Raw genomic sequence first — 20,000 nt, 5'->3', positions numbered from 1 at the left:
TTCCCCGGCTACACTAGGCAGTAGGTCCCGGGGAGGAATAATGCCCATGGAAGTAGGAGCTACTACTTCCAAAGGGGCAAGTCAGCGGGAGAAGCAAGTTGGCCTATCCGGCCAAGAGTCACTGTTCCCCGGCCACACTTGGCAGTAGGTCCCGGGGAGGAATAATGCCCATGGAAGTAGGAGCTACTACTTCCAAAGGGGCAAGTCAGCGGGAGAAGCCAGTTGGCCTATACGGCCAAGAGTCACTGTTCCCCGGCTACACTAGGCAGTAGGTCCCGGGGAGGAATAATGCCCATGGAAGTAGGAGCTACTACTTCCAAAGGGGCAAGTCAGCGGGAGAAGCCAGTTGGCCTATCCGGCCAAGAGTCACTGTTCCCCGGCCACACTTGGCAGTAGGTCCCGGGGAGGAATAATGCCCATGGAAGTAGGAGCTACTACTTCCAAAGGGGCAAGTCAGCGGGAGAAGCCAGTTGGCCTATCCGGCCTAGAGTCACTGTTCCCCGGCCACATTTGGCAGTAGGTCCCGGGGAGGAATAATGCCCATGGAAGTAGGAGCTACTACCTCCAAAGGGTGAAGACACTTGGCTCTAAGTGCCCGAGAGGTATAATGCCCATGGAAGTAAGAGCTCCTACTTCCAAAGGGGCAAGTCAGCGGGAGAAGCCAGTTGGCCTATCCGGCCAAGAGTCACTGTTCCCCGGCCACACTTGGCAGTAGGTCCCGGGGAGGAATAATGCCCATGGAAGTAAGAGCTCCTACTTCCAAAGGGGCAAGTCAGCAGGAGAAGCCAGTTGGCCTATCCGGCCAAGAGTCACTGTTCCCCGGCCACACTAGGCAGTAGGTCCCGGGGAGGAATAATGCCCATGGAAGTAGGAGCTACTACTTCCAAAGGGGCAAGTCAGCGGGAGAAGCCAGTTGGCCTATCCGGCCAAGAGTCACTGTTCCCCGGCCACACTTGGCGGTAGGTCCCGGGGAGGAATAATGCCCATGGAAGTAGGAGCTACTACTTCCAAAGGGGCAAGTCAGCGGGAGAAGCGACTTGGCCTATCCGGCCAAGAGTCACTGTTCCCCGGCCACACTTGGCTGTAGGTCCCGGGGAGGAATAATGCCCATGGAAGTAGGAGCTACTACTTCCAAAGGGGCAAGTCAGCGGGAGAAGCCACTTGGCCTACACGGCCAAGGGTCCCTGTTCCCCGGCCACACTTGGCAGTAGGTCCCGGGGAGGAATAATGCCCATGGAAGTAGGAGCTACTACTTCCAAAGGGGCAAGTCAGCGGGAGAAGCCACTTGGCCTACCCGGCCAAGGGTCACTGTTCCCCGGCCACACTTGGCAGTAGGTCCCGGGGAGGAATAATGCCCATGGAAGTAGGAGCTACTACTTCCAAAGGGGCAAGTCAGCGGGAGAAGCCACTTGGCCTATCCGGCCAAGGGTCACTGTTCCCCGGCCACACTTGGCTGTAGGTCCCGGGGAGGAATAATGCCCATGGAAGTAGGAGCTACTACTTCCAAAGGGGCAAGTCAGCGGGAGAAGCCACTCGGCCTATCCGGCCACATGTCACTGTCCCCCGGCCACACTTGGCTGTAGGTCCCGATGAGGAATAATGCCCATGGAAGTAGGAGCCTCTACTTCCAAAGGGTCAAGTCAGCGGGAGAAGCCACTCGGCCTATCCGGCCAAGGGTCACTGTTCCCCGGCCGCACTTGGCAGTAGGTCCCGGGGAGGAATAATGCCCATGGAAGTAGGAGCTACTACTTCCAAAGGGGCAAGTCAGCGGGAGAAGCCACTTGGCCTATCCGGCCAAGGGTCACTGTTCCCCGGCTACACTTGGCAGTAGGTCCCGGGGAGGAATAATGCCCATGGAAGTAGGAGCTACTACCTTCAAAGGGTGAAGACACTTGGCTCTAAGTCCCCGAGAGGTATAATGCCCATGGAAGTAAGAGCTACTACTTCCAAAGGGGCAAGTCAGCGGGAGAAGCCACTTGGCCTATCCGGCCAAGGGTCACTGTTCCCCGGCCACACTTGGCAGTAGGTCCCGGGGAGGAATAATGCCCATGGAAGTAGGAGCTACTACTTCCAAAGGGGCAAGTCAGCGGGAGAAGCCACTTGGCCTACCCGGCCAAGGGTCACTGTTCCCCGTCCACACTTGGCAGTAGGTCCCGGGGAGGAATAATGCCCATGGAAGTAGGAGCTACTACTTCCAAAGGGGCAAGTCAGCGGGAGAAGCCACTTGGCCTACCCGGCCAAGGGTCACTGTTCCCCGGCCACACTTGGCAGTAGGTCCCGGGGAGGAATAATGCCCATGGAAGTAGGAGCTACTACTTCCAAAGGGGCAAGTCAGCGGGAGAAGCCACTTGGCCTATCCGGCCAAGGGTCACTGTTCCCCGGCCACACTTGGCAGTAGGTCCCGGGGAGGAATAATGCCCATGGAAGTAGGAGCTACTACTTCCAAAGGGGCAAGTCAGCGGGAGAAGCCACTTGGCCTATCCGGCCAAGGGTCACTGTTCCCCGGCCACACTTGGCAGTAGGTCCCGGGGAGGAATAATGCCCATGGAAGTAGGAGCTACTACTTCCAAAGGGGCAAGTCAGCGGGAGAAGCCACTTGGCCTACCCGGCCAAGGGTCACTGTTCCCCGGCCACACTTGGCAGTAGGTCCCGGGGAGGAATAATGCCCATGGAAGTAGGAGCTACTACCTTCAAAGGGTGAAGACACTTGGCTCTAAGTCCCCGAGAGGTATAATGCCCATGGAAGTAAGAGCTACTACTTCCAAAGGGGCAAGTCAGCGGGAGAAGCCACTTGGCCTATCCGGCCAAGGGTCACTGTTCCCCGGCCACACTTGGCAGTAGGTCCCGGGGAGGAATAATGCCCATGGAAGTAGGAGCTACTACTTCCAAAGGGGCAAGTCAGCGGGAGAAGCCACTTGGCCTGACCGGCCACATGTCACTGTCCCCCGGCCAGACTTGGCGGCAAGTCCCGGGGAGGAATAATGCCCATGGAAGTAGGAGCTCCTACTTCCAAAGGGTGAGGTCAGCGGGAGAAGCCACTTGGCCTATCCGGCCAAGAGTCACTGTCCCCCGGCCAGACTTGGCTGCAAGTCCCGGGGAGGAATAATGCCCATGGAAGTAGGAGCTACTACTTCCAAAGGGCGAGGTCAGCGGGAGAAGCCACTTGGCCTATCCGGCCAAGAGTCACTGTCCCCCGGCCAGACTTGGCTGCAAGTCCCGGGGAGGAATAATGCCCATGGAAGTAGGAGCTCCTACTTCCAAAGGGGCAAGTCAGCGGGAGAAGCCACTTCGCCTACCCGGCCAAGTGTCACTGTCCCCCGGCCAGACTTGGCGGCAAGTCCCGGGGAGGAATAATGCCCATGGAAGTAGGAGCTCCTACTTCCAAAGGGGCAAGTCAGCGGGAGAAGCCACTTCGCCTACCCGGCCAAGTGTCACTGTCCCCCGGCCAGACTTGGCGGCAAGTCCCGGGGAGGAATAATGCCCATGGAAGTAAGAGCTCCTACTTCCAAAGGGGCAAGTCAGCGGGAGAAGCCAGTTGGCCTATCCGGCCAAGAGTCACTGTTCCCCGGCTACACTAGGCAGTAGGTCCCGGGGAGGAATAATGCCCATGGAAGTAGGAGCTACTACTTCCAAAGGGGCAAGTCAGCGGGAGAAGCCACTTGGCCTATCCGGCCAAGAGTCACTGTCCCCCGGCCAGACTTGGCGGCAAGTCCCGGGGAGGAATAATGCCCATGGAAGTAAGAGCCTAGCGGGAGCAGCCGCACAGGCTTCCCGGGAATGTGTCACTGTCCCCCCAGGCCAGACTTGGCGGCAAGTCCCGGGGAGGAATAGTGCTCATGGAAGTCGGAGCTCAGCGGGAGAAGCCGCTAAGGCTTACCCGGGAATGTGTCACTGTTCTCGGCCACGCTTGGTCGTAGGTCCCGGTGAGGAACATGCCCATGGAAGTCGGAGCTCCAAACTCCAAATTGACCTCAGCTGGAGCACTTGCTGAGGCTGCCCGGGCATGGGTGACTGTTCCCCGGGCTCACTTGGTCGTAGGTCCCGGTGTGGAACGTGCCCATGGAAGTTGAAGGGAAGAGAACCGCGAAAGGGAGTTTTTGCGCTAAGCCGCGGCCGAGGAGGGCGCACCGATCCCGGCTTGATTCCTGCCATTCCCGGTCCCCAAACCGGACTCGGCATGGTGGTTGGATCCGTGACCCTGGAACCCTGGGCGGGGAGCCTAGGGGCGAGAGGGGCCCCATGGAGCTCGGGCAGACTAGAAGTACCCTCGTCTGCCCGCTGGAGGGCGCCCTTCCCGGAGCGGAGGGGACCCCCTTTGCCACCAAGTGCAAGCCGAGTTTGGAGCTCGAAACCCGGCCAGGCTTGGTCGGAGGTCCCGGTGAGGAACATGGCCATGGAAGTCGGAGCTCAGCGGGAGCAGCCACTCAGGCTACCCGGGAATGTGTCACTGTCCCCCGGCCAGACTTGGCGGCAAGTCCCGGGGAGGAATAGTGCCCATGGAAGTAAGAGCTCAGCGGGAGCAGCCACTCAGGCTACCCGGGAATGTGTCACTGTCCCCCGGCCAAGACTTGGCGGCAAGTCCCGGGGAGGAATAGTGCCCATGGAAGTAGCTCAGCGGGAGCAGCCACTCAGGCTACCCGGGAATGTGTCACTGTCCCCCGGCCAGACTTGGCGGCAAGTCCCGGGGAGGAATAGTGCCCATGGAAGTAGCTCAGCGGGAGCAGCTGCTGAGGCTACCCGTGAATGTGTCACTGTCCCTCGGCCACACTTGGTCGTTGGGTTTCTGATGAGGAACATGCCCATGGAAGTAAGAGTTCAGCGGGAGAAGCCGCTCAGGCTTACCCGGGAATGTGTCACTGTTCTCGGCCACGCTTGGTCGTAGGTCCCGGTGAGGAACATGCCCATGGAAGTCGGAGCTCCAAACTCCAAATTGCCCTCAGCGGGAGCACTTGCTGAGGCTGCCCGGGCATGGGTGACTGTTCCCCGGGCTCACTTGGTCGTAGGTCCCGGTGTGGAACGTGCCCATGGAAGTTGAAGGGAAGAGAACCGCGAAAGGGAGTTTTTGCGCTAAGCCGCGGCCGAGGAGGGCGCACCGATCCCGGCTTGATTCCTGCCATTCCCGGTCCCCAAACCGGACTCGGCATGGTGGTTGGATCCGTGACCCTGGAACCCTGGGCGGGGAGCCTAGGGGCGAGAGGGGCCCCATGGAGCTCGGGCAGACTAGAAGTACCCTCGTCTGCCCGCTGGAGGGCGCCCTTCCCGGAGCGGAGGGGACCCCCTTGGCCACCAAGTGCAAGCCGAGTTTGGAGCTCGAAACCCGGCCAGGCTTGGTCGGAGGTCCCGGTGAGGAACATGGCCATGGAAGTCGGAGCTCAGCGGGAGCAGCCACTCAGGCTACCCGGGAATGTGTCACTGTCCCCCGGCCAAGACTTGGCGGCAAGTCCCGGGGAGGAATAGTGCTCATGGAAGTACCTCAGCGGGAGCAGCCACTCAGGCTACCCGGGAATGTGTCACTGTCCCCCGGCCAAGACTTGGCGGCAAGTCCCGGGGAGGAATAGTGCCCATGGAAGTAGCTCAGCGGGAGCAGCCACTCAGGCTACCCGGGAATGTGTCACTGTCCCCCGGCCAGACTTGGCGGCAGGTCCCGGGGAGGAATAGTGCTCATGGAAGTAGCTCAGCGGGAGCAGCCACTCAGGCTACCCGAGAATGTGTCACTGTCCCTCGGCCACCCTTGGTCGTTGGGTTCCTGATGAGGAACATGCCCATGGAACTAAAGAGTTCAGCGGGAGCATCCGCTCAGGCTACCCGGGAATGTGTCACTGTCCCCCGGCCAGACTTGGCGGCAGGTCCCGGGGAGGAATAGTGCCCATGGAAGTCGGAGCTCCAACCTCCAAGTTGACCTCAGCGGGAGCACTCGCTGAGGCTGCCCGGGCATGGGTGACTGTTCCCCGGCCACACTTGGTCGGAGGTCCCGGTGAGGAACATGCCCATGGAAGTTGGTGGGAAGAGAACCGCGAAAGGGAGTTTTGCGGCTGAGCCGCGGCCGAGGAGGTCTCACTAATTCCGGCATGATTCCTGCCAGGCCCGGTACCCTATATGGGACTCGGCTGGGTGGCTGTAGCCGGGACCCTGGAACCCTGGGCGGGGAGCCTAGGGGCGAGAGGGGCCCCATGGAGCTCGGGCAGACTAGAAGTACCCTCGTCTGCCCGCTGGAGGGCGCCCTTCCCGGAGCGGAGGGGACCCCCTTGGCCACCAAGTGCAAGCCGAGTGTGGAGCTCGAAACCCGGCCACACTTGGTAGTTGGTCCCGGTCAGGAACATGCCCATGGAAGTAAGAGCTCAGCGGGAGCAGCCACTCAGGCTACCCGGCAATGTGTCACTGTCCCCCGGCCAAGACTTGGCGGCAAGTCCCGGGGAGGAATAATGCCCATGGAAGTAGCTCAGCGGGAGCAGCCACTCAGGCTACCCGGGAATGTGTCACTGTCCCCCGGCCAGACTTGGCGGCAGGTCCCGGGGAGGAATAGTGCTCATGGAAGTAGCTCAGCGGGAGCAGCCACTCAGGCTACCCGAGAATGTGTCACTGTCCCTCGGCCACCCTTGGTCGTTGGGTTCCTGATGAGGAACATGCCCATGGAACTAAAGAGTTCAGCGGGAGCATCCGCTCAGGCTACCCGGGAATGTGTCACTGTCCCCCGGCCAGACTTGGCGGCAGGTCCCGGGGAGGAATAGTGCCCATGGAAGTCGGAGCTCCAACCTCCAAGCTGACCTCAGCGGGAGCACTCGCTGAGGCTGCCCGGGCATGGGTGACTGTTCCCCGGCCACACTTGGTCGGAGGTCCCGGTGAGGAACATGCCCATGGAAGTTGGTGGGAAGAGAACCGCGAAAGGGAGTTTTGCGGCTGAGCCGCGGCCGAGGAGGTCTCACTAATTCCGGCATGATTCCTGCCAGGCCCGGTACCCTATATGGGACTCGGCTGGGTGGCTGTAGCCGGGACCCTGGAACCCTGGGCGGGGAGCCTAGGGGCGAGAGGGGCCCCATGGAGCTCGGGCAGACTAGAAGTACCCTCGTCTGCCCGCTGGAGGGCGCCCTTCCCGGAGCGGAGGGGACCCCCTTGGCCACCAAGTGCAAGCCGAGTTTGGAGCTCGAAACCCGGCCAGGCTTGGTCGGAGGTCCCGGTGAGGAACATGGCCATGGAAGTCGGAGCTCAGCGGGAGCAGCCACTCAGGCTACCCGGGAATGTGTCACTGTCCCCCGGCCAAGACTTGGCGGCAAGTCCCGGGGAGGAATAGTGCTCATGGAAGTACCTCAGCGGGAGCAGCCACTCAGGCTACCCGGGAATGTGTCACTGTCCCCCGGCCAAGACTTGGCGGCAAGTCCCGGGGAGGAATAGTGCCCATGGAAGTAGCTCAGCGGGAGCAGCCACTCAGGCTACCCGGGAATGTGTCACTGTCCCCCGGCCAGACTTGGCGGCAGGTCCCGGGGAGGAATAGTGCTCATGGAAGTAGCTCAGCGGGAGCAGCCACTCAGGCTACCCGAGAATGTGTCACTGTCCCTCGGCCACCCTTGGTCGTTGGGTTCCTGATGAGGAACATGCCCATGGAACTAAAGAGTTCAGCGGGAGCATCCGCTCAGGCTACCCGGGAATGTGTCACTGTCCCCCGGCCAGACTTGGCGGCAGGTCCCGGGGAGGAATAGTGCCCATGGAAGTCGGAGCTCCAACCTCCAAGTTGACCTCAGCGGGAGCACTCGCTGAGGCTGCCCGGGCATGGGTGACTGTTCCCCGGCCACACTTGGTCGGAGGTCCCGGTGAGGAACATGCCCATGGAAGTTGGTGGGAAGAGAACCGCGAAAGGGAGTTTTGCGGCTGAGCCGCGGCCGAGGAGGTCTCACTAATTCCGGCATGATTCCTGCCAGGCCCGGTACCCTATATGGGACTCGGCTGGGTGGCTGTAGCCGGGACCCTGGAACCCTGGGCGGGGAGCCTAGGGGCGAGAGGGGCCCCATGGAGCTCGGGCAGACTAGAAGTACCCTCGTCTGCCCGCTGGAGGGCGCCCTTCCCGGAGCGGAGGGGACCCCCTTGGCCACCAAGTGCAAGCCGAGTTTGGAGCTCGAAACCCGGCCACACTTGGTAGTTGGTCCCGGTCAGGAACATGCCCATGGAAGTAAGAGCTCAGCGGGAGCAGCCACTCAGGCTACCCGGCAATGTGTCACTGTCCCCCGGCCAAGACTTGGCGGCAAGTCCCGGGGAGGAATAGTGCCCATGGAAGTGGCTCAGCGGGAGCAGCCACTCAGGCTACCCGGGAATGTGTCACTGTCCCCCGGCCAAGACTTGGCGGCAAGTCCCGGGGAGGAATAGTGCCCATGGAAGTAGCTCAGCGGGAGCAGCCACTCAGGCTACCCGGGAATGTGTCACTGTCCCCCGGCCAGACTTGGCGGCAGGTCCCGGGGAGGAATAGTGCTCATGGAAGTAGCTCAGCGGGAGCAGCCACTCAGGCTACCCGAGAATGTGTCACTGTCCCTCGGCCACCCTTGGTCGTTGGGTTCCTGATGAGGAACATGCCCATGGAACTAAAGAGTTCAGCGGGAGCATCCGCTCAGGCTACCCGGGAATGTGTCACTGTCCCCCGGCCAGACTTGGCGGCAGGTCCCGGGGAGGAATAGTGCCCATGGAAGTCGGAGCTCCAACCTCCAAGTTGACCTCAGCGGGAGCACTCGCTGAGGCTGCCCGGGCATGGGTGACTGTTCCCCGGCCACACTTGGTCGGAGGTCCCGGTGAGGAACATGCCCATGGAAGTTGGTGGGAAGAGAACCGCGAAAGGGAGTTTTGCGGCTGAGCCGCGGCCGAGGAGGTCTCACTAATTCCGGCATGATTCCTGCCAGGCCCGGTACCCTATATGGGACTCGGCTGGGTGGCTGTAGCCGGGACCCTGGAACCCTGGGCGGGGAGCCTAGGGGCGAGAGGGGCCCCATGGAGCTCGGGCAGACTAGAAGTACCCTCGTCTGCCCGCTGGAGGGCGCCCTTCCTGGAGCGGAGGGGACCCCCTTGGCCACCAAGTGCAAGCCGAGTTTGGAGCTCGAAACCCGGCCACACTTGGTAGTTGGTCCCGGTCAGGAACATGCCCATGGAAGTAAGAGCTCAGCGGGAGCAGCCACTCAGGCTACCCGGCAATGTGTCACTGTCCCCCGGCCAAGACTTGGCGGCAAGTCCCGGGGAGGAATAGTGCCCATGGAAGTGGCTCAGCGGGAGCAGCCACTCAGGCTACCCGGGAATGTGTCACTGTCCCCCGGCCAAGACTTGGCGGCAAGTCCCGGGGAGGAATAGTGCCCATGGAAGTAGCTCAGCGGGAGCAGCCACTCAGGCTACCCGGGAATGTGTCACTGTCCCCCGGCCAGACTTGGCGGCAGGTCCCGGGGAGGAATAGTGCTCATGGAAGTAGCTCAGCGGGAGCAGCCACTCAGGCTACCCGAGAATGTGTCACTGTCCCTCGGCCACCCTTGGTCGTTGGGTTCCTGATGAGGAACATGCCCATGGAACTAAAGAGTTCAGCGGGAGCATCCGCTCAGGCTACCCGGGAATGTGTCACTGTCCCCCGGCCAGACTTGGCGGCAGGTCCCGGGGAGGAATAGTGCCCATGGAAGTCGGAGCTCCAACCTCCAAGTTGACCTCAGCGGGAGCACTCGCTGAGGCTGCCCGGGCATGGGTGACTGTTCCCCGGCCACACTTGGTCGGAGGTCCCGGTGAGGAACATGCCCATGGAAGTTGGTGGGAAGAGAACCGCGAAAGGGAGTTTTGCGGCTGAGCCGCGGCCGAGGAGGTCTCACTAATTCCGGCATGATTCCTGCCAGGCCCGGTACCCTATATGGGACTCGGCTGGGTGGCTGTAGCCGGGACCCTGGAACCCTGGGCGGGGAGCCTAGGGGCGAGAGGGGCCCCATGGAGCTCGGGCAGACTAGAAGTACCCTCGTCTGCCCGCTGGAGGGCGCCCTTCCCGGAGCGGAGGGGACCCCCTTGGCCACCAAGTGCAAGCCGAGTTTGGAGCTCGAAACCCGGCCACACTTGGTAGTTGGTCCCGGTCAGGAACATGCCCATGGAAGTAAGAGCTCAGCGGGAGCAGCCACTCAGGCTACCCGGCAATGTGTCACTGTCCCCCGGCCAAGACTTGGCGGCAAGTCCCGGGGAGGAATAATGCCCATGGAAGTGGCTCAGCGGGAGCAGCCACTCAGGCTACCCGGGAATGTGTCACTGTCCCCCGGCCAAGACTTGGCGGCAAGTCCCGGGGAGGAATAATGCCCATGGAAGTGGCTCAGCGGGAGCAGCCACTCAGGCTAGCCGGGAATGTGTCACTGTCCCCCGGCCGAGACTTGGCGGCAAGTCCCGGGGAGGAATAATGCCCATGGAAGTGGCTCAGCGGGAGCAGCCACTCAGGCTACCCGGGAATGTGTCACTGTCCCTCGGCCACACTTTGTCGTAGGTCCCGGTGAGGAACATGCCCATGGAAGTCGGAGCTCCAACCGGGTGAAGCCGCCGAGAGCTAGCCGGGAATAGGGCGCCAAACCCGGCTACCGCCCTCCAGGCTTGCCCCGGTGGAAAGACCTACGTCCTCGCAGCAGCACCAAGCGAAAAATTCTCTAAGTGTGGGAGAACCGGGGACCCGACCGGTGGCACTCTGCCTCTCGCTGCCGCCCTCCTGGAAGCGTCCTCGGTCACTCGGAGTACGGCAGATTTCAGAGCTCCGGAATGGTGAAAAAGAACCGGAGAGAGGGCGAATCCGGCTTCTCTCTGCCGGGCGAGGACCACCGCAGGCGGCGGGGACGTCTGACAGGAGACGGCGCCGCGGCAGGCTTTCTAAGTGGCTGGGCTTTTTGTCCTCGGCGAAAGTCGAAAAAATTTTGCGGTCCGAGCTGCCCTGCTCCTGCCGGGGAAGGCTTACCGCCGGCGGCTGCCAACCCCTGGCTTGCCCGCCGGATCGCCTTCGAAGGCTGCTGAAAAAGAACCCCGAGACGGGCACCTCTCGGAAGAACCGCAGACCAAAACCGACCGGTCCGACTTTCAGTGCACCTTCGGCGGCAGAGAGAAGCAGCAAAAATACCGGTCAGAGAAGGGGAGTTTTGGTCGACTCTGCCAGGCTTTTGCACTAAGTCAGATCCGTAATGCCAGCGGGACTGAGTCGCTTTTGCGTGCCGTGGTCCTGGAGGCCTGCTCGGACAGGGCGGTCCTTCGGGTCCCGCGGGAAGGGGCATTTCATGTTCCTCTGCGGGAGGTGATCCATTTTCTGCGGGAAATGGCGAGCCCCTTCGGCTACGAGAGTGTGTAGGTCCCGCTCAACAGTCTACGTCCTTAACCATCGGGGACTTTGTAGATTGTGCCCGTAATCGCTCTCCGCAGAACAGAGCGGGAGGTCTCCGCGGCGGAGGCCGGAGAGGGCGCGAGGTGAGCGGCATGGTATGACTGGGTTCGTGCCGCTCACTGGTACCCGGAGCGTGGCGCCCTCCGGGTAAAAGGCTAGCCGGGGCGAGCAGGTGGGTTGACGGGCGCATAAGCCACGCCGTCCCCGCCATACAAGGTGCCGGTGGCCTGGCGAACCACCGGCGTAAGGCTAGCCAGGGCGGACCGCGGGGCAGAGGGCGCTTAAGCCACGCTCTCTCTCCATCCCACCAGTACAAACGGGGAAAAAATTTCAAAGTGTGGGAGAACCGGGGACCCGACCGGTGGCACTCTGCCTCTCGCTGCCGCCCTCCTGGAAGCGTCCTCGGTCACTCGGAGTACGGCAGATTCCAGAGCTCCGGAATGGTGAAAAAGAACCGGAGAGAGGGCGACTCTGGTTTCTCACTGCCGGGCGAGGACCACCGCAGGCGGCGGGGACGTCTGACAGGAGACGGCGCCGCGGCAGGCTTTCTAAGTGGCTGGGCTTTTTGTCCTCGGCGAAAGTCGAAAAAATTTTGCGGTCCGAGCTGCCCTGCTCCTGCCGGGGAAGGCTTACCGCCGGCGGCTGCCAACCCCTGGCTTGCCCGCCGGATCGCCTTCGAAGGCTGCTGAAAAAGAACCCCGAGACGGGCACCTCTCGGAAGAACCGCAGACCAAAACCGACCGGTCCGACTTTCAGTGCACCTTCGGCGGCAGAGAGAAGCAGCAAAAATACCGGTCAGAGAAGGGGAGTTTTGGTCGACTCTGCCAGGCTTTTGCACTAAGTCAGATCCGTAATGCCAGCGGGACTGAGTCGCTTTTGCGTGCCGTGGTCCTGGAGGCCTGCTCGGACAGGGCGGTCCTTCGGGTCCCGCGGGAAGGGGCATTTCATGTTCCTCTGCGGGAGGTGATCCATTTTCTGCGGGAAATGGCGAGCCCCTTCGGCTACAAGAGTGTGTAGGTCCCGCTCAACAGTCTACGTCCTTAACCATCGGGGACTTTGTAGATTGTGCCCGTAATCGCTCTCCGCAGAACAGAGCGGGAGGTCTCCGCGGCGGAGGCCGGAGAGGGCGCGAGGTGAGCGGCATGGTATGACTGGGTTCGTGCCGCTCACTGGTACCCGGAGCGTGGCGCCCTCCGGGTAAAAGGCTAGCCGGGGCGAGCAGGTGGGTTGACGGGCGCATAAGCCACGCCGTCCCCGCCATACAAGGTGCCGGTGGCCTGGCGAACCACCGGCGTAAGGCTAGCCAGGGCGGACCGCGGGGCAGAGGGCGCTTAAGCCACGCTCTCTCTCCATCCCACCAGTACAAACGGGGAAAAAAATTTCAAAGTGTGGGAGAACCGGGGACCCGACCGGTGGCACTCTGCCTCTCGCTGCCGCCCTCCTGGAAGCGTCCTCGGTCACTCGGAGTACGGCAGATTCCAGAGCTCCGGAAGGGTGAAAAAGAACCGGAGAGAGGGCGACTCTGGTTTCTCACTGCCGGGCGAGGACCACCGCAGGCGGCGGGGACGTCTGACAGGAGACGGCGCCGCGGCAGGCTTTCTAAGTGGCTGGGCTTTTTGTCCTCGGCGAAAGTCGAAAAAATTTTGCGGTCCGAGCTGCCCTGCTCCTGCCGGGGAAGGCTTACCGCCGGCGGCTGCCAACCCCTGGCTTGCCCGCCGGATCGCCTTCGAAGGCTGCTGAAAAAGAACCCCGAGACGGGCACCTCTCGGAAGAACCGCAGACCAAAACCGACCGGTCCGACTTTCAGTGCACCTTCGGCGGCAGAGAGAAGCAGCAAAAATACCGGTCAGAGAAGGGGAGTTTTGGTCGACTCTGCCAGGCTTTTGCACTAAGTCAGATCCGTAATGCCAGCGGGACTGAGTCGCTTTTGCGTGCCGTGGTCCTGGAGGCCTGCTCGGACAGGGCGGTCCTTCGGGTCCCGCGGGAAGGGGCATTTCATGTTCCTCTGCGGGAGGTGATCCATTTTCTGCGGGAAATGGCGAGCCCCTTCGGCTACAAGAGTGTGTAGGTCCCGCTCAACAGTCTACGTCCTTAACCATCGGGGACTTTGTAGATTGTGCCCGTAATCGCTCTCCGCAGAACAGAGCGGGAGGTCTCCGCGGCGGAGGCCGGAGAGGGCGCGAGGTGAGCGGCATGGTATGACTGGGTTCGTGCCGCTCACTGGTACCCGGAGCGTGGCGCCCTCCGGGTAAAAGGCTAGCCGGGGCGAGCAGGTGGGTTGACGGGCGCATAAGCCACGCCGTCCCCGCCATACAAGGTGCCGGTGGCCTGGCGAACCACCGGCGTAAGGCTAGCCAGGGCGGACCGCGGGGCAGAGGGCGCTTAAGCCACGCTCTCTCTCCATCCCACCAGTACAAACGGGGAAAAAATTTCAAAGTGTGGGAGAACCGGGGACCCGACCGGTGGCACTCTGCCTCTCGCTGCCGCCCTCCTGGAAGCGTCCTCGGTCACTCGGAGTACGGCAGATTCCAGAGCTCCGGAATGGTGAAAAAGAACCGGAGAGAGGGCGACTCTGGTTTCTCACTGCCGGGCGAGGACCACCGCAGGCGGCGGGGACGTCTGACAGGAGACGGCGCCGCGGCAGGCTTTCTAAGTGGCTGGGCTTTTTGTCCTCGGCGAAAGTCGAAAAAATTTTGCGGTCCGAGCTGCCCTGCTCCTGCCGGGGAAGGCTTACCGCCGGCGGCTGCCAACCCCTGGCTTGCCCGCCGGATGGCCTTCGAAGGCTGCTGAAAAAGAACCCCGAGACGGGCACCTCTCGGAAGAACCGCAGACCAAAACCGACCGGTCCGACTTTCAGTGCACCTTCGGCGGCAGAGAGAAGCAGCAAAAATACCGGTCAGAGAAGGGGAGTTTTGGTCGACTCTGCCAGGCTTTTGCACTAAGTCAGATCCGTAATGCCAGCGGGACTGAGTCGCTTTTGCGTGCCGTGGTCCTGGAGGCCTTCTCGGACAGGGCGGTCCTTCGGGTCCCGCGGGAAGGGGCATTTCATGTTCCTCTGCGGGAGGTGATCCATTTTCTGCGGGAAATGGCGAGCCCCTTCGGCTACAAGAGTGTGTAGGTCCCGCTCAACAGTCTACGTCCTTAACCATCGGGGACTTTGTAGATTGTGCCCGTAATCGCTCTCCGCAGAACAGAGCGGGAGGTCTCCGCGGCGGAGGCCGGAGAGGGCGCGAGGTGAGCGGCATGGTATGACTGGGTTCGTGCCGCTCACTGGTACCCGGAGCGTGGCGCCCTCCGGGTAAAAGGCTAGCCGGGGCGAGCAGGTGGGTTGACGGGCGCATAAGCCACGCCGTCCCCGCCATACAAGGTGCCGGTGGCCTGGCGAACCACCGGCGTAAGGCTAGCCAGGGCGGACCGCGGGGGAGAGGGCGCATAAGCCACGCCGACCCCGCTGTACAAGGTGCCGGTGGCCTGGCGAACCACCGGCGTAAGGCTAGCCAAGGGCGTACCGCGGGGCAGAGGGCGCATAAGCCACGCTCTCTCTCCATCCCACCAGAACAAACGGGGAAAAATTTTCAAAGTGTGGGAGAACCGGGGACCCGACCGGTGGCACTCTGCCTCTCGCTGCCGCCCTCCTGGAAGCGTCCTCGGCCACTCGGTGTCCGGCAGATTTCAGAGCTCCGGAATGGTGAAAAAGAACCGGTGAGAGGGCGAATCCGGCTTCTCTCTGCCGGGCGAGGACCACCGCAGGCGGCATGGGAAGTCTGACAGGAGACGGCGCGGCGGGCAGGCTTTAAAAGTGCATGGGCTTTTGGCCTCGGCGAAAGTCGAAAAAATTTTGCGGTCCGAGCTGCCCTGCTCCTGCCGGGGAAGGCTCACCGCCGGCGGCTGCCAACCCCTGGCTTGCCCGCCGGATGGCCTTCGAAGGCTGCTGAAAAAGAACCCCGAGACGGGCACCTCTCGGAAGAACCGCAGACCAAAACGAACCGATCCCACCCTCAGTGCACCTTCGGCGGCAGAGAAAAGCATCAAAAATACCGGTCAAAGAAGCGAGGTTTTGGTCGACTCTGCCAGGTTTTTGCACTAAGTCAGATTTGTAATGCCAGCGGGACTGAGTCGCTTTTGCGTGCCGTGGTCCTGGAGGCCTGCTCGGACAGGGCGGTCCTTCGGGTCCCGCGGGAAGGGGCATTTCATGTTCCTCTGCGGGAGGTGATCCATTTTCTGCGGGAAATGGCGAGCCCCTTCGGCTACAAGAGTGTGTAGGTCCCGCTCAACAGTCTACGTCCTTAACCATCGGGGACTTTGTAGATTTTGCCCGTAATCGCTCTCCGCAGAACAGAGCGGGAGGTCTCCGCGGCGGAGGCCGGAGAGGGCGCGAGGTGAGCGGCATGGTATGACTGGGTTCGTGCCGCTCACTGGTACCCGGAGCGTGGCGCCCTCCGGGTAAAAGGCTAGCCGGGGCGAGCAGGTGGGTTGACGGGCGCATAAGCCACGCCGTCCCCGCCATACAAGGTGCCGGTGGCCTGGCGAACCACCGGCGTAAGGCTAGCCAGGGCGGACCGCGGGGGAGAGGGCGCATAAGCCACGCCGACCCCGCTGTACAAGGTGCCGGTGGCCTGGCGAACCACCGGCGTAAGGCTAGCCAAGGGCGTACCGCGGGGCAGAGGGCGCATAAGCCACGCTCTCTCTCCATCCCACCAGAACACACGGGGAAAAATTTTCAAAGTGTGGGAGAACCGGGGACCCGACCGGTGGCACTCTGCCTCTCGCTGCCGCCCTCCTGGAAGCGTCCTCGGCCACTCGGTGTCCGGCAGATTTCAGAGCTCCGGAATGGTGAAAAAGAACCGGTGAGAGGGCGACTCCGGATTCTCTCTGCCGGGCGAGGACCACCGCAGGCGGCATGGGAAGTCTGACAGGAGACGGCGCTGCGGGCAGGATTTCGAAGTGCATGGGCTTTTGGCCTCGGCGAAAGTCGAAAAAATTTTGCGGTCCGAGCTGCCCTGCTCCTGCCGGGGAAGGCTCACCGCCGGCGGCTGCCGACCCCTGGCTTGCCCGCCGGATGTCCTTCGAAGGCTGCTGAAAAAGAACTGCCAGGCGGGCACCTCTCGGAAGAACCGCAGACAAAAACATAAAAATTTTGGGCGATCCGACCCTCAGTGCACCTTCGGCGGCAGAGAAAAGCATCAAAAATACCGGTCAAAGAAGCGAGGTTTTGGTCGACTCTGCCAGGTTTTTGCACAAAGTGTTGGCATCGTGCGGCGTCGCGCTTTGCTGTACCGTATCCCCAATGGAGTGGCGCCCGGCGGGGTAGGCTAGCCATGTGAGGTCGAGGGCGGGAGGACGGGACGTAAGCCAGGCCGTTCTCCACAAGTAAATTCCGGACGCGGAGACCCCTTCTCCGCCCTACGGTCCCCAATGGGGTGGCGCCCGGCGGGTGAGGCTAGCCATGGGAGGACGGGACGTAAGCCAGGCCGTTCTCCACAAGAAATTCCGGACGCGGAGACCCCTTCTCCGCCCTACGGTCCCCAATGGGGTGGCGCCCGGCGGGTGAGGCTAGCCATGTGAGGTCGAGGGCGGGAGGACGGGACGTAAGCCAGGCCGTTCTCCACAAGTAAAATTCCGGACGCGGAGACCCCTTCTCCGCCCTACGGTCCCCAATGGGGTGGCGCCCGGCGGGTGAGGCTAGCCATGTGAGGTCGAGGGCGGGAGGACGGGACGTAAGCCAGGCCGTTCTCCACAAGTAAAATTCCGGACGCGGAGACCCCTTCTCCGCCCTACGGTCCCCAATGGGGTGGCGCCCGGCGGGTGAGGCTAGCCATGGGAGGACGGGACGTAAGCCAGGCCGTTCTCCACAAGAAATTCCGGACGCGGAGACCCCTTCTCCGCCCTACGGTCCCCAATGGGGTGGCGCCCGGCGGGTGAGGCTAGCCATGTGAGGTCGAGGGCGGGAGGACGGGACGTAAGCCAGGCCGTTCTCCACAAGTAAAATTCCGGACGCGGAGACCCCTTCTCCGCCCTACGGTCCCCAATGGGGTGGCGCCCGGCGGGTGAGGCTAGCCATGTGAGGTCGAGGGCGGGAGGACGGGACGTAAGCCAGGCCGTTCTCCACAAGTAAAATTCCGGACGCGGAGACCCCTTCTCCGCCCTACGGTCCCCAATGGGGTGGCGCCCGGCGGGTGAGGCTAGCCATGTGAGGTCGAGGGCGGGAGGACGGGACGTAAGCCAGGCCGTTCTCCACAAGTAAAATTCCGGACGCGGAGACCCCTTCTCCGCCCTACGGTCCCCAATGGGGTGGCTCCCGGCGGGTGAGGCTAGCCATGTGAGGTCGAGGGCGGGAGGACGGGACGCAAGCCAGGCCGTTCTCCACAAACTCCCAGCGGTAGAGTCTCGGCTCTCCGCTCTTTTGATCGATCTGACACAGCGCGATCCGGCGGGGCAAGGCACTTTGCTCGGTCAGGGGTATTGGCCCCGGCCGGTTTATGGTAAAGCGTTCCTTAGCCTCAGTCTTGGTCGCGCATCAATCCCCCGCTCCCCGTGAGCGGCTGTCGTCCTCTGCCTAAGGTTGTGTAGCGCGGTGCCAGTGTGGTCCTCGCACGGCCCCGCTCCTGCCACAAGCGGTAGGACTCTCTGCTTCGGCTGAGGTTTGCTACGAAGCGTATGGAACGGGCGTACTCCACCGTACCGTGGGTGGGGGGCGGCGGCGTTGGCGGCGGCAGCGTCCAGCGAGGAGCTCCGGCTCCCCGCGGTAGCGCCTCGCCTAGTGTCCCTCGGGCAAGTCCAATCGCCCCCCGCCCGGTCGGAGAGCGCAGACACTTCTGTGTCCACGGTTTATTTCCGCAGCACGAAAAGGGACGGCTCCCGCTTGCTCCTCGCGGGGACGAGGCTTAGACCCACCGTGGCGCTTCCGCGGTAGGTAGGGTCGTCTGCCGTAGGAGCGGTAGCGGTCGAGTGGTCCCCAGTGTACCCTGTTAGCGCTGCCCGCCTACGCCTGAAGAGCTGCGGACCGAGAAAAAGGTTCGCTCCGCTGCTGACGGCGAAGCGCGCGGCACGCCGCGGAAGAGGAGAGGGAGCGGTCGCCCCCGGGGCGGCTCCCCTCCGAGTCCGGCAGAAGCAGAGATTGTAGCGGAGGGGGGGGTTTTTCTAAATTCCCCGGGCGTGTTATCCCCAGCGGTAGCCTTCGAACTCTTCAACCGCAAGCACGATCGCACGTTCACAGCACCCGTCACTAGGAGCCGGGCCAGAGGCGGGCGGCAGACGAAACCGACATGAGCGCTTAAGGGTATTGCACCCCCGGCGCCCAGACCCTGGAAATTGAGTCTGCCCCCAAAGCCCACCCGCGTCCTCCTTGGCGCTCCCGGAGTACATGGTCGTAGATGGGCCATCGGTCGCTAATGCCAAACTGCGTCCCAGGGGTGCGTCCCCTCTGACCAACGGCAGACCCATCCCTCTCGCCAATCCGCGGATCCCCGCCAGGTCCCGAACAGGGCTCGTCCTTTAGCGTTTCAAATGCGCCCTCCCCGCCATACGAGGGGTTGAGGACCGTAGCCTTCCCTTACGAGAGGCACCAGGGGTGCGCCTGCTCGAGGGCCCGGCCGTGGGCGTAACGCTTGGGCCGCCCGGGGGAGTCGGTAGACCATGGGAGACCAACACTCGCACCCGAACGTTGCCCGTGCTTTGTGGAAGAGAGCTTCTTTTGCGAGGTTGTCGCTGCGGATGGCGCCCGGACAAACCCTATCCCTAATACTTCTGGGGAATTGGCGTCTAAGCCACCCTGCTCGGTATCCCTGCACCCACGAAGGGGGCCGTGGAAGGCTTGGGGTCTCGCCGGCGAAACCGACCGGATGCCCGGGGTACTGAACCCCCGGGGTCCCACCCTGGAAATTGAGCCGTCCGACCCCGCCACGTCTTCCTAGTGCTCTCCTTGGCTCCCCCGCCTGTGGGCGTCGTTAGGGGCTGCGGTCATCAGCGCCGGCTAAGCTTCGGCAACACGGCCGACCCACCCCTTCGGCGCCTGGGGGAGCCTGGTCCCAGTCCGGGCCGTTCCGTAGGGGCGGCTATCCCTTACATGAGGGACTCGGTGCGTCCGCTCGGGCTGCGGGGCTCCGGCTCCGACAGCCGGGGAGCTGGTTTTGACCGCGGGCCTCGACGGGAGCCGGCAGGGACCGGACTTAGGCGTCAAGCCGAAAATAACCCCGGCACCCTCGCGTGCTTCCAAAGCGAGGGGACCTTTGGCCGAGCGGGGGCACCGGAAGCCGAACCGACCCCAACCCCTCTTCCTACCCCAGGGCTGGGCTGACCAATCCCCTGATCGGGTCTAAAATGGAAGAAGGGGATTCGAGGGAAGGGGCTGGCGGAAGGCAGTTGCCCGACGGAGTAGGCGAAGGCCAGGCCGTTTCCGAGTCCCGAGCAGAGGAGGGCGAACTCGGCTCTTCATCGACCGACGGCGAGGCGAGGGCGGTGGCTGCCGCGGGGAAGACTCCATTGCTCGTCAGCGCGCTAGGAGCGGGGCCGACTGGCTGCTCGGGGTATGGCATCCCCGGGGGCCCACCCTGGAAATCTTCGCTCCTCAGCCGCTGCAGGTTATAAGGTCCCGCCGCGCGTAAGCGCTCAACTCTCCGACCCACGGATGTCGAGCCCATGGTGAGCCGGCCGT

Source organism: Engystomops pustulosus, unplaced genomic scaffold (assembly GCF_040894005.1).
Source record: "Engystomops pustulosus unplaced genomic scaffold, aEngPut4.maternal MAT_SCAFFOLD_155, whole genome shotgun sequence".
NCBI classification, from domain to species: Eukaryota; Metazoa; Chordata; class Amphibia; order Anura; family Leptodactylidae; genus Engystomops; species Engystomops pustulosus.
The sequence above is the reverse complement of the archived record's forward strand: the minus strand, read 5'-3'. Positions refer to the sequence as shown.